The sequence below is a fragment of the Corvus cornix genome, chromosome Z (assembly GCF_000738735.6).
Source record: "Corvus cornix cornix isolate S_Up_H32 chromosome Z, ASM73873v5, whole genome shotgun sequence".
Taxonomy (NCBI): domain Eukaryota; kingdom Metazoa; phylum Chordata; class Aves; order Passeriformes; family Corvidae; genus Corvus; species Corvus cornix.
In genome coordinates this window covers 35,582,708-35,597,851 of record NC_046357.1, presented here as the reverse complement: position 1 = coordinate 35,597,851, position 15,144 = coordinate 35,582,708, and positions in this window count along the sequence as shown.

Sequence of the window (15,144 nt, the reverse complement as noted above, 5' to 3'; positions counted from 1 at the left end):
GTATTTATATGTTTAGATTTCTAAGTTTCAATCCACCTTACTTTTGAAAGTTCCTGTTAGTTACATTTGGTTTGGGACAGTCATATTGATGCCATGAACATTTTTTGCCTTTTCTTTTATACCCCTATTATACCTTTTTTTACAGCTTCTGTATTCTTAGTGCTTTTTGCCTACATTCTTGGACTTGTTTGTCAAGCTGAGAGACTAAACATTTTAGAAGCTTCATAGGTAGGGGTCAGTGTGCCCCAGATCCCAAGGTCCTCTCCAGAACACATTCTATAAACTAAGACAGAACCATCCAGGGGAAGGTTCCTTGGGGAGGGGGGCTCACTTGAACCTCTCATTGGGGAATCTTTGATAGATATGCTAATTAGTAAGACCTATAATGTTATACCCAATCTTTTGGGGGGGGACATTTGGGCAGGGTGCATTTCAATGCATATGACCTGGACGTGTGCACCTAAGGATCCTTAAAATAAATACCAAGGTAAAATCCCTTTTCCCCTTCTAAACATGTTTGACTCTTGATTTTAAGACCAGGAAAAGGCATCAATATTGAGTAACACTTTTTCCCCCATTTCAAGAGGATTAAGAATGTTATGTCCTGTAACTCATTTTGAATGGTTCTATTCTTTTACAAGACTCAAGCACAGTGCAGCAAATGTTCTTCCAAAAAACATTGAAATAATGCTGTGTAAGGGCAAATTTTTTTCACTTCAGCTGTAGTACAATTATTTATACTTGTATACCTGCATAAAGTAACACTTCAGAATATCCTGTGATATATTAATGGTCTCTTCACACTGACTGTTATGATGCCAGACATCCCTGAGCAATGGGAAGGAACACATGGATGGAGGGCAGATCAGATCTGCCACACCCTTCAGCTCTTTTTGGTGACTGTTGATCTTAGAGTAGAAAAATACTGGGCTGAGCACATATACACCTCCCATGTAATTAGGCAGTCATTGTGAAGCTACTACTTTTCCGCTCATGGAACAACTTGTTGTGATAACACAGTTCCCACATTGTTAACTTGTACATGAGATTAATTTATCCTGAAGATATGGGGGAGGTCTGAATCTCCCTGAATTTACGGGAGTAAAAGGGGTTGTGGCTTTTCACACAATTGGTGGTGTTCAAGAGAATATCATAACTCCCTCACTGTGGGCTCTCTGGGTGTATGAGGTCGTTGAACAATTTCAAATTATGATCAACCTATCTTTACAAAAGGATATTCATGCTGCAGTCAGAACCTTTAAACTAGTCAAAGTGATTTTTACCATGGATATAGAAAGTTACTTAACTGTGATGGTTTTTTGCATTGAAAAATAATCCCCTCAGAGATTTCAAGTCACTGGCTCCTTTTTTGTTGTTTTTCTGAAAGCAAATTACCACTTTCATATAAAGTTAAACCAAAAGAAGCCCTACCCAGTATTTACTTTAGCAATGCCCCAGGGGAACTTATATAGGCTGTGAGTGCTCTTTTCCATTTCTGTGGGAAGGTGGGGAAATTATTTACATACATAAGACTTTGTGACTGAGGAATGCTTTTTTTTAAATACTAAATTGATTGTGAAGACAAGCTTAGTAGCTCCACAACTTCCAAGTTTATAACCATATAATATCATATATTAGTACATGGTAAAATCTGTCAGAGAGGAAAAGCTTAGTGTGAAAATTAATATGATAAAATTTATCTGTTGCTTAGTTGTAATCTTTTGTAAGCATTAAAATATAATATGAAGTGGGTTCTATCTTTGAACTGATAAAGCAATATTTATTTTGTAAAAAAATGTATCTCTTTCCTACTAAAAAATAACAAAAACTGGTTTTGCATCATATTCCTATTTCTCATGCTTTATTTATTCAGTGTAGAGTATAGCTTTTCTTCAATGGTGTGACCAAGAAATGGTATTATGAAATGTCATGATCCAGCCCATTAAAATAGCTGTTCCTTAGCTATAGGCAACAAGAAGTTTTTCAGTAATTGAAGTATTATTACTGAATTGCATTATTTTTTTAGGGGAGGTTAATTATTATTTCCAATTTTCATTTTATTATTTTCTGTAATATTGAACTTGAAATGCAAAGATACATACACAATCAAGAAGTCAAGGACACCTTTGAGACAATAAATTTTATCTCTGAATCTGTCGCTTTATTTCTTAATATTATACTTTTTGCCTTTTCTTACTTCAGTAACACATTTTCTGAAAGGAGTGAAAATGAAACATAAGTGTCTGAAAGTGGCACTAGTGCACCTTGAAAATAATATGAGCCATAATGCCGTTGAAGAATTCAGAAGACTGAAAAATGCTACAGTATTTGGGTTAGCATTTCCAAACACACGTATTGTATCTAGGCTGTATTTAAACTATCTTTTATTATCTTCATCCTCATCTCTATTTACTGGGTATTTTTTAAATTGGTTTTAGCAGATTGGATTCTGGATGAATCAATCTTGTTTTATTATATAAGTATAGTATTTAATATTCTCATGCTTTGAAACAACGCTTTTGAAATTACAGATCAGGATTCATTCAAAGGAACAATTTAAACAGGTAGATTTTAATGAAGTTTTAGCATCTCATATCTGCTGAAAAATATTTTAATTCATCATAACTAAAATTCCTACTAAATATTAAATTCAGATCTACAAATTTTATTATTGAACAAATCTTTATTGTTGTTACTCTTCCTTCAATTACTCCATGTCAAGTTTGCCTGTGTTTTCTGTTGTTGAATTTTTTTAGGACTAGCAAGAACTTCCATTGCTCATGAAAGGAATAATTCTCTAAATTAGTTTTTGTAGGTTTTGAGTCATTGCTCGCTCTTAAAGCCTACTGTCTAAACTCCACACCACGGCACTGTTACAAAACATGTCTTGTTCTTTCATGTCCTGTGTCCAATGCATCTTTACTTTTTTTGCAGTTGCTACAGTCCCTTTGAAGATATAGCAGTTAACTTTTCCTCTGCCCATTTTCATGTAGTTAGAGATACAGGAAAAAACAAGACCTGAGAAGAAACTGCACTCTGCTGATTTCTGATGAGCAAAATTCATCTATGGAAAGTCAGCTCTGGGTTGAAGATGAAAGTCTCTCATCCATACTAAACTTTATCTTCTATTTGTACTCTGCTTTCTGTATGTGTATGGCATTCCTTTTGCAACAGAGCAATGAAAATTTCAGGATCTTAAATAGCCAAAAGTAGATGGTCACCAGTGCAGTACCATGAATATGGCAGCAAATAACCTTCAGTCAAAAGAACAGAGATTAGGAGACTGTGGTGTGTTGACCTTGGCAGGATGCCAGGTGCCCACCAAACTGCTTTATTTCTCCTCCTTATCAGCAAGAGCAGTGAGACAAAATATCATGAAAGGTTCTTGGCCTGAGATAGGGACAGGGAGGGACTGCTCACTAATTACTAACATGGACAAAACAGACTCAATTCAGAAATTCATAAGAGAGTAGAATAATGAGAATTAAGGACAAATCTAAAAACTTGTTTCCATCCTTCCGTCTTCTCAGGTTCAAGTTGAGTCTGATTTTTCTATCTCCTCCTCTTGATCAGCATAGGGGGATAGGAACTGGGGGTTGTGGTCTGTTTATAACACCTTGTCACTGCCACTCCTTCCTCCTCATGCTCTTCCCCTGCTCCACCATGGGGTCCTACCACAGAGACAGTTCAGAAGACAGTTCTCCACAAACTTCTCCAGTGTGGATCCTTCTCACAGGCTGTATTTCTTCATGAACTTTTCCAGTGTGTGTTTCTTCCATGGGACACAGTTCTTCAGGAACAAACTGCTCCAACATGGGTCCACTCTGGATATCTGCTCCTCTGTAGACCTCCATGGATTGCAGGGGTACAGTCAGCCTCACTGTGGTCTTTACCAGGGACTGCAGAGGAATTTTAGCTCTGGTGCCTGCAACTTGGTCTGTGTTGGAGTCTGCTGAAACATGCTGTATCAGACACGGCAGAAGCTTTTGGCAGTTTCTCACAGAACCCACCCCCATAGTACCCTCAATACTAATACTTTGCCACATGAACTCAATATAGAGAAACAAGGCAAAGTAAGGCTGCTGGGGACAGTCTCTGGTGGACAAAACACAGGGGTGTGTGGAACAGCTGAAATGAGCAGATGCTTCATTTTGTAGGGAATGGTCATTACTTTTTTCAAGGTCAACAAATTTTTTAGGACAATATCCACTTTTGAACTCAGAAACTCACACTTCTTTTCCTGGATAGCACTGGCAGAAACTGCATCAAAAATGTATCTCTGTGGCCAGCATTGAATAGCAATACAGTTTGCCCCAGGTTTACACATTAAACCTTTTTTTAAAATACACATGACCATAAAAATCCAACACAAAATAAACAAATAAAATACACACAATTGTAAAACTACTATAAAGCTTGCAAATTATTTATGAGATGACTTACTTAAATCCTTTTCTTCCTTTTTTTTGTATGACTGTATGATTCACTGGCCTTTAAGCATTTAATTAACTCTCTAAGGGCTTTAATATTTGAATGGTCTCTCTCATTAAATATTTAACACAACAAAGTTTATCTTTTTATGTTCTGATTCATTACTGTATTTTCTTAATTATTTTAAGTGTAAGGTTAAAATAAAGGTAAGACATCTACATAATAACAAATCTGACATCTAAAGAAATGTTTTTGTTACTCCCGAAGATATTGTTCATGGATTTTGAATTACAGCTGTCCTGTGCCTTAATAATTTTTGTATTTACTGCCCTGTGAATACCTAGTAAAATTACAGGATCATAAGTTAAGCATAACATAATTTTTAGATGATCATCTTCATAGGTGTCATAATGTTTTATAAATTCAATTAGAACTGATAGTTCGATAACTAAAATTGAGACACAAATATTAAATATGTAATGAATATTCAAATGAAAATACAATTTCCAAGGTGTTTAACTAATATAGCATATAAGAAGAAAATTCTCTGCTGATAAGCACTTCACTTGTACATAGAGTTAGGTTACAGTCCAATTATATTATATATAAAATAGTTACAATAGGGCTTCTAATTATTTGTAGGCATTAAAATTGGTACTTTCAATGCAAAAATTTAACTAATGGTCTTGGTTCACACCTAACTAACTATGTAACAGGAAATGCAACAAGGAACAGCTTGCATTCTCAGCACAGAGGAACTAAAGCCAAAATAAAAATTCTCTCTTGTCCCTAAAAATACTGATTTCTCAGAACCAGTACTGGATACAGCAATCCTAGGAAGCTTGTGTAGGCTCTGGTTGTGCTGTAGCAATACACTGGATTGAGAACATCTAGCTTTAGAGTTGTCGTTCTCAATTTTTTATTCTCAAGCACTAAAATGAAGAGAAAATGCCATTTTTCTAAACCAGCTATGGTAAAGTGTTGTTCTTAACCACATTTTAGAGTAGCTGGAGATATAACAAACCTTCTCTGCTCATGACAAAACTTACTTTTGAAGAAAGTACATTCCAATGAAAGTGAAAGTCAGAATTACCAAAAAAAAAAGAAAAAAGAAAAAAGAAAAGTAAATCCCATAAAATATGGAAAGCATAAAAGAAGACAATTTTTTGAATAACTAAAGTTATTTTTAAAGAGAAATACTTTTAGGCTGAAAGCTACACTTAGGAATTTTTAAAAAATGGTTTTCCTTAGCTATTAAGTGGGTAATTTCAGCGTCAGTTATTGTTTTCCAAAACTACTTCATTTAACTTTTAAGTATTTAATTTTGATCTAGAAGTCGTATCAGTTAGAGATAAAAATGATTTGTGTGGTGATCATGAGTAGACGACAATTGTACATGGAGAATTTAGGGATCCACAATACACATTTATCAAATATTCCCTGGCCAGGGCTGTGCTGCATGGTGCTATGGATCCAGTGTGGCCCTCAGGCTGCGTTGTGCTGCACAGTTCCCATGGCTGCAGGATAACTTCAGCCACCTTACTTGCTATAGGCAGCTCTCACTCCGTACCTCCAGGGATCATGCCACTGGTGTGACTTTGTCTTTATCGAAAAGAGCAACAAGAAGTTATTGTAACATATTTCTCTTTAACTGTAGAAATGATGAATAGAGTTTTTCCTTTGTAAATAAAGTCTTATAATAGCTCGGATGACCAAAAGAGGAAAAGCTGCTATGGATAGGGTCTGCATGGCACGCTGCACATGGGTCAAGAGTCTGATGTTACACTGCTCAGGGCTCCTAGCATCTAAAGGTATTAATATCACCTGTGCTATTCTCTTAAGGTTTTAGCAGTAATGAAAAGCATTTAAAATCATAACTTACAAGTTTACATGCCTGTCTTGCCAGGACCATAATGAACCATCTCCTCCCAGTGCAAGATAAACCCCTAGATCAAATTAATTTAATTTTTTAATACTGTGACTAAAAGTCATATAAATTCATATCTAAAAATTCATTCTCAATTTCAGCTGCCTCTACAGGTATAATTTTCATGTCTTGGGATCATATTTATCCCATTTGTATTGTCGTCCTACTGGGGTGTCAGTTAAGGCATGTCCTTCCTCCCTATTTCTCTTGTGATTCTTTAGAGTGAAAAATTACAGTAATTTTAATTTACAAGTAACCCTAAGATGTAGGGTTACTTCATAAGAGCATGTGCAACAAAAAGCCTATACACTTTACTTTTGCTTAGCAACTGAAATTGCACGACCCTTTTGTTCCAACTTTTCTCGGATTCTTGAACCTGTTATTGTTAAAGTCAGTCTATGAAGGTCTTCAGCAGAACCTATCAGCCAGAGTGTGTGCTCTGTAGAGGAACTAAAGACTTAATTTCCACTGCAATGATGACATTTGATCTTTCATGTATCTACTATTCCTCTCACCTGTGCTGTATAAATTCTGGAAAACATGAGACAATTTCTGTCTTGAGTCACACATTTTTCCAACATAAACATTTTCAGTCTTCTTTTTTTTCCCTAATGATGACCAGTCATTAAGTCCATTCACTTTTCTTTCCAGAACAAAAACCAGTTTTTTTATGAACAAAAATCATAAACATGTATATAATACAATGTACATAACTGTTCAATACCGGAGGCTTAATGCTCAGGTAGTTTATGGCTTAGTAGAGGAAATAAAGACACTTACAAGGTGTAAGGAAGGAAATGGACTAATCATTATTTACTTTTACATTAGGCAGCAATTTACCCAGCGCTTTTAATATTGCTTGATTTCAGCTGTGTTATGGGTTGTAGTGTGTCTTGCTACAGGCAATAACTTTCTTTTCAGATGAGGTGTCATATGTACATTAAGTCAGCACTGTATTAGTATAACATGTTAGTGTAGAAAAGAATGTGTCATTGGCATGTGCTGCTTGAACTGTTTTATTAAAAAAATTTAGCTACAGCAATTTATGATCTCAAAATGGTCATCATAATTCATATTCAAATAGTAGCAATGCTTTTAACTTTTCCAACCTCCATTCACTTTCAGAAATTCCTGACCAGATTTTTGAGAGTTTCCTGTGTAATCTGATTTCATCCAAATAGGATCATTAACTGGTGATGTATTTATTTTCAGGTTTTGAAATTAGCCTTGTTTTAAAGAATAATTTCAGAAAAAAATAATATCACATATAAACCTTTCTAAGTACATATGTTCTCCATTATGTGTTTATTTATTTATTTATTTATTTACTAGTGAAAGTGAAACTTCAGATCACTCATGAGTTTCCTTAGGTACTTTTAATGGTTATGATTATATTTTTAGAAAGGCAGTCTTTTCAGTCTTTTTAGAATTTTTTTAAAAATCGTTAAGTTGGAAAAGAATTCCAAAATCACTGAGTCCAACCCTTGACCAACACCACTATATCAACTAAACCATAGCACTAAATATGACATCCAGTTACTCCTAGAACACTTCCAGGGAAGGTGACTCCACCACCTCCCTGGGCAGCCTGTTCCAATGCCTGAATATCTTTTTGCTGAAGAAATTCTTCCTGTTATCCAACCTGAACTTCCCCTGGCACAGCTTGAGACTATGTCCTCTTGTCCTCTCACTGGTTGCCTGGGAAAAGAGGCTGATCTCCACCAGGTGACACTGTCATTTCAGACAGTCATAGGGAGTGATAAGGTCTCCCCTGAGTCTCCTCCAGGCTCAAGAGCTCTAGCTCCCTCGGCCACATTTTATATGACTTACTCTTGTCTCTAATATCCCAGAAGTAATTAGGGTTTGTGAAAGGACTTAATCGGGTACACTGGAATCAATCTCTACACTAAACAAAAGCTGTGTTAACATCTTTTCTTACCGTGCTATAATTTGAGTATTAGAACAGGACGCGGTACAGAAGAAATATCCACTCTTCGAAAGAATTAGTTTTTCTCCTTCAGGTGAGATAGGTGTGGTAAAATGATAACTGTCTGCACATTGAGAGTGGAGAGCCAGGGCATTGATTATCTGCTGATGCAGGTCCAACACCTGCAGTCTGCATACACAGAGAGAACAGTTCTCAGCTATTCTTTGGCAAGTTGAAAGAAGTAGAGTTGAACTGTTAGCAGCAATTGAGCAACAAAAGGAGTAATAACAGGCCTGTTTGAAGCATGTTGGGAAAATGGTGTAATGTTGATCTTCCTCAATATTTCAAGTGGTGGTGAGACCTTCTTTTATGTTTATAGGCTAATGATATTACATAAAAATATGATGAACTTAAGAAACTGCCACCACAGCAGAGTCATCCTTCACTGTGGCAGTTACAATAATTCTGATTGTGGTAGGTTGGCTCAGACCAGCAGCTAAGCACCCATCCAAATCCTCCCCTCTTTTCCTATCAGGGTTGGGGAGACATCTGAAAAGACATATGGGAAAAACTCATGGCTTGAGATAAAGACAGTGTATAATAAGTGTAATAATAATTAATTAAATAATTAATAAGTGTAGAAAAAAGGGGTAGATAGCCCCCAAACAAATGGTTGAAGCAATCATCACCACAGATTGATACCCATCCAGTCTGCACACAAAGGCTACTTCAGAAAAACTTGCCTTCAGTCGAAATTGCTGAGTGTAACATTATGGCATGGAATACCACTTTGGTTTGGCTGGCCCAGCTGAGTCTTTCACAACCTTTTGCCCAGCCTGTGCTTTCTCATGAGAGGGCAGTGTGAGAAATGGAAAAGAACTCAGTACTGTGCAAACACTGTTCAGCAATAGCTGAAATATTGGTATGTTATCAATATTGGTTTAGCCACAATAGTCACACAACACTATGTGGACTAATATAAAGAAAACTAACTCTGTCCTGTCCATACTGTGCACTAATTTAAATTCCTACTTGAGATGTGTTTCACTTAGGCTACTTTTACCCAAGTCTAGAGATATGTCAAATATAGCCTTTAAATTTTTTAATTATTTAACAGTTTTGATTGGAAATACAGCTATCTTGATGTCATTTATTTGGGGATTCCCAATGCATTTGACATAATGCCACAGAGCATTTTTACTAAAGTACTTAGAAAATGAAGTAGTAACAGAAGATATAAGTATTAAAAACAAAACAAAGACAAAGATAAACTATTCATTAGGAGAAGATATGAAAACTTTAGAATTTTATTATACACTCCATCTTTCAAATGTGTTCTGAGAAAAATAGATGAGTTTTTTATGCACAGTGAAATTCTGGTCATTTCTTCTGGTTTCCACTCATACTGATTCTTTTCTCTTTTTGATTCTTTCCAACACACATGCTCTTGACCTTAGTTTTCTTTGTAATTGGGTTAAGAAATTTCATCAAAACCATGGAATGCTTAGTAAATGTGAGTACAAATTTGCTATGTTTGTTTACTTTCCTATTAAACCTATTTAGTGACGTCTTATCAATACTTACAAAATCAATAAACAGTGACAAACATGCTCTACTATATATATGTCCCAGTAAAAGACGCTAATATTTAGGTAATTACTGTTTTTCTTCCAGTAAAGCCTACAGTTTGAGGAAGCTGATGAAGCATCTAGCTAGAACAAATTTATTTGAAAGGGCAGATAGTTAAGATTACTATTATGCAGACATGTTTGTTTGTCTTCTCAGATACGCCAGCAGTGACCTTTTCAGCATTCCCATTGCATATTTTATCAACAAACACTGTCTCGACTCTTATGAGGCCTTGCTCATAAGTACAGGCTATGAATTCAAAGCTTTTCAGTTTTGAAACAGGGAATCCAGCACAGCCTAATGCAGCTTTCACCGTTCCAAAGAGAACTGATGATATTCACTTGCCTCAGGCCCAAAACTCTGCAGACCAGCATTACCCGAACCCAATGGAGAGTTGTACCAGGACACTGAGCATATGCAAAATAAATCCTGTGAGGTTGGAACATGCTTATAAGGATATTTAGCATATTTTGAAGTGAGTATTTGTGAAAATGCATTAACCTATAAGAATGGAAGTTTTTGAGGCTTTTAAATTCTTTTATTTTTTCCTTGCCAAAATGTTAAAGTGAAAATGTTTTAATGATTAAAATGAAAACTGTGAATTTTCTTCAACGTTTTTCAAGAGATAATGAACATATTCTAGTTGGATATAATTCTGCCAACATTAATTCATATCATTGCACCTACTCAAAGAGAGTACATGTTTCAAAGCACAAAAACACTAGCACTCCTCAGAGAATGAATTGAAGGAGGCTTTGGTTTGGCTGGTTTGGTTGGTTTTATTTTGTTTGGTTTTATTTGGCTGGTTAGATTTTTTAACATCTCTTACTATTGTCATCTGCTTTTAAAATAGTTGATATTTTTTTCCTCAGAAATGGTTCATTTAGAGTGGATTACCTAACATAAAACATTTGTGGGAGTGGTAAAGTCCTAAAACTGTTAGAGATGATAGAAAACTAATCCCATAACAATAAAGATGAAACATTGCCTATGTTATTACCTAGCTCTTTTATGCTTAGTTATGAAATTAATTTCAAAATGATTTGAATAATTAAACTTAAAAATAATAATAAAAATCTGCTAACACACAAAATAAATGGACTATATGACACATGAAAAAAAATACAAGGAAATCACATGCATGCAAGCTATATCTTTAGATGATTTTTTTCTCTTCACATAAGTTTTTTTCTCTTCAGTTGGTAAATTGTGACTGCTGTACTGTGAGCTAATGACAATATATGTACATTTATGGCATTCTATTTCGAATATGCTATTTTGAAAGGTATTTGTTGGTATGTCACTGACAGGGACTTTTTGCCTATTTCTTTACTAATACAACCCTTCTTATGAGGTGTGCCTGCAATTTCCTGAAATATAAAGTTTTGCACAGTTTGTATGATCCAGGATGGATAAGAATGTAGGTAACTAATTGAATCCAAGAAATGGGGGTAAGCATAGTGATACAGTTTTTTAAGTTTCCCTTACATGTGCATTCTGAATTTGAGGGGCACTGATATGTTTAGTTAATTCAGATGTTCTTATAAGGTCTGAAAGGAAACTCATATTGTGGTCTTGGTGTGCAAATAGCTGTTTTTCTTGATACTTGACTTTGAGCCAGTAGAATTTATATGTCCCTTTCTCTGCTCCATTGCCCATTTTCACATTTAAATTTCTATAGGATCTCTTAAAAAAATTTAATAGATGCATATCTCTCATCACCTTATTCCACTCCATTGCCTTCTTATTATCTTACTAATTGATTACTTGTTGGGGGTATAACTGAGGCAAAGCATGATAATAGTTCATCTCCTTCTTTTATGTAAGATGCAAATTAGGGCAATAAAACATATTTCACCATATCAGAACTAGTGAAATGTGCTGGCCTCTTTGACCTTTGACCTTCATGGAGATGAATTTCTTCTACTTTTATACCCTACAGAGAAAACATGCAGAGACAACAGAATTACTCTCACCAAAGTAACATATTTTTACCATATTTAACAAAAGAAAAATTTTAGCAGCCTTTTGGTGTTGAATGATGAATTAATTTCTCCTGTACAATCAGTCACTGGTCCTTTTGCTGAGGCATCACCTGTGTGTAATCAGGGTCAGTTTCATTACACTAGAAATTTTCTTTATATGGGTTACCAGCACTGTAAATGCACTCAACTGATTAATAAGTTCCACAAAGGTCAAGAGACATCATCCTTGAAGAGACAGTAAGCAATGGCAGGTTTGCTCAAACTCAGATATGTCACGTATCATTGTAATTCATGACTCAATAAAGAAAGTCTGTGCTTACTTACTAGCAAGGTATGTTCTTTGTTTGCATTTAGTGTTAACCCACTAGCATGTGTCAGCCATCAGGTGAAAGAATAAACATACGCTTCAAGGAACATAGTGCTATGACTTCCTGGTAAGAATTTCACAATTTGCTTTCAAAACAGTGTAAGGGTTCAAAATGTACTGGAAAGACTTTCAGAGTGCACTAATTTGTTCAGTGACCCTGTAGAAAGTACTTTGACATTTTAATTTCTGTTTCCAGAATGCATTCACAGAATCTCCTCAATATTCAGAATATTCAGAATATTCACAGAATATTTGACAAGACTATGAGTGTAAGGGATCTTACTTTCTGTTATCCAAACTTCTTGTTCATCACCAATATAATTAACTTTAGGAAATTAAATAGTATTTTAATTTAATTATAAAGAATTAAAATATAAGAAAACAGGAAATAATTATAGTACAAGAGACACAAATATTTTATTAGAAACAATATATTTGCAATTTATGCCTGTCATAGGTTAGCAAGCATAGTCCCGGAAGGGATGTCCTTGCTAAGGGGTGCTTACAGTTTCCTCTGGAAACTGATAGTGATGCCTTTTTCCTGGTCTTAAAATCAAGAGGCATACACGGTTAGAAGGGGAAAAGGGATTTTACCTTGGTATTTATTCTTAAGGATCCTTAGGTGTACACGTCCAGGTCATATGCATCGAGATGTACCCCACCGAGTCTTTCCCTGTGTCTCTGTGTCTCTCCTCTTCTCCGCGTCCCCCCAACATTGGGTATAACATTATAGGTTTTACTAATTAGCATATCTATCAAAGATTCCCCAATGAGAGGTTCAAGTGAGCCCCCCCTCCCCAAGGAACCTTCCCCTGGTTGGTTCTATCTTGGTTTACAGAATATGTTCTGGAGAGGACCTTGGGGTCTGGGGCACACTGATCCCTAGCTACGAAGCTTCTAAGATGTTTAGTCTCTTAGCTTAACAAACAAGTCTAAGAATGTAGGCAAAAAGCACTAGGAATACAGAAGCTGTAAAAAGGTATAACAGGGGTATAAAAGAAAAGGCAAAAATCTTCATGGCATCAATAGAACCTATCAGCTGGCCAGTTTGAATATAGACAATTCTTTAAGCCACTTAAAGTTGTGACCGCCTCTGTGATCCACACTTAAGAATAGACAAACTCCCCCTCCAAGCTCTCTCTCGTTTCCAGTGCTGGGACAGGTGGCTGCGGGCCCCGTGTGGGCGCCAGTGGGCCCGGCCAGGCCCTGCTTGGGCCAGGCCGGGCCGGGCCATGGCCATCCTGGAGCCGATGGCCCTGTTCCAGCCGTGGAACCTCCCCCACTGCCTTGCCGTGGGCAGCCGGAGTGGCTTGGCTCTACCCCCTCTCCACTGCAATAAGAAAAATTCAACATTCCAGCTGCAAAGCTGCAAGGCCGAGGTGAGATTAACCCTTTTAGTGCTGTGAAGAGCTGAAAACCTGAGGGAAGAGAGAGAGGAGATGCTTAAAGGTGAAATTCTGTTGTGAAGCTATGATATATCAGAGTATCCCGTTGTAATTCCATGAAGATATGGGGGGTGGGGTGTTCAACTTGTGAGCAAAAGCACCTGCGCTGAGATAGGCAGATGCTGACGCAGCTGTAATTTCATGAGAAGTTTGAACAGGAAGAGATGGACCAGATGAGGACTTTTGCTCCAAATGGGAAAGGAGAAAACCTCAGTTGCTAGAGATGCTCCCAGAGATAGTCCTAACGATGAAGATGATGAAGACCCTTTGCTCCCAGGGAAGGAGAAGGGCCTCTGTTTTTGTTTCTGAACAGCTCAACCTTAAAATTGTACCCCAAAAACCTTCAAGAGTGGACCCTCGAAAGCAGTTGTGGGAAAAGCTGCAAGTTCAGGGAAGGGACTCACATGCAAGCAGAGAGACTCCTCTTCCTAAATGGACTGAACAATATTTGGAAGTGGGCGGCTGTCTCGTTGTGACACTGTTTTCATAGCATGAGCAAGAAGAGACTTCTCTTTCTAAATGGACTGAACAAGGTTATTATGGAAGTGGTAAACAGACTGAACATCTTAAGGGTTGTCTTTTTACATTGTCAGTGGGAGAAGGGAGGAAGGTGGGGTGAGGAGAAGAGTTCTGAAGGTGGTATAATTTTTTTTTCCCCTCTTTTAGGTTTGTTAATAAACTTCTTTATATTCGTTCAAGTTTGGTGCCTGCTTTGCATTTCTCCTAATTCTTATCTCACAGAAGATAAACAGTAATGAGTATTTTGGACCAAACCACTACACTAAATTGGTGTTTCCGCCCGGTTACAAACCCAACCGGCAACAATGCCTAAAAAATAAGAATAAACATTCAATAAAGTAGATAAAGATCTACTTTATCAGCCATATTAATTTCCTTTGGGCTCAATTATTGAAAATCTATCCTTTCTCTTGTAGTACATGTCTCCTGCAATCACCTGTCTGGATTCTTGCCCTTCATATTTTGTCATTACACAAGCTTTTATAATTTGTTCTGCATGCTGAGTTGTACATTTTTGAGGATTTCTAATTTTGAGAGCATGTGTAGGAATGTGTACTTTAACATAAGAATCATAAAATGTGTCTTTTATGATTTCATAGGTTTTTGAGAATCAGTTTATATATAGATGAAATCTGGAGCTGAGCATATTAAAAAACAGGCAAGAAGCTTACACTATAATTTACATCCTCAATAGGTCAATTTGATTATCAGTTCAAATTTTCAGAAAGATAAGCGCTTTCAAGCCCCCTTTTTCCGTCTTATTCTTTAATGCTGGTTCATTAAGCTGTTTACAACGTGATCATAAGGTCCAGGGCCTATACACCCTCCCTATTACAACAGCAAAATGTGGTTGCAGGCTTAAAACATGACTTCTTTTAAGTTTTAACAGTTATGTCTCCCACTAGTAATATCAC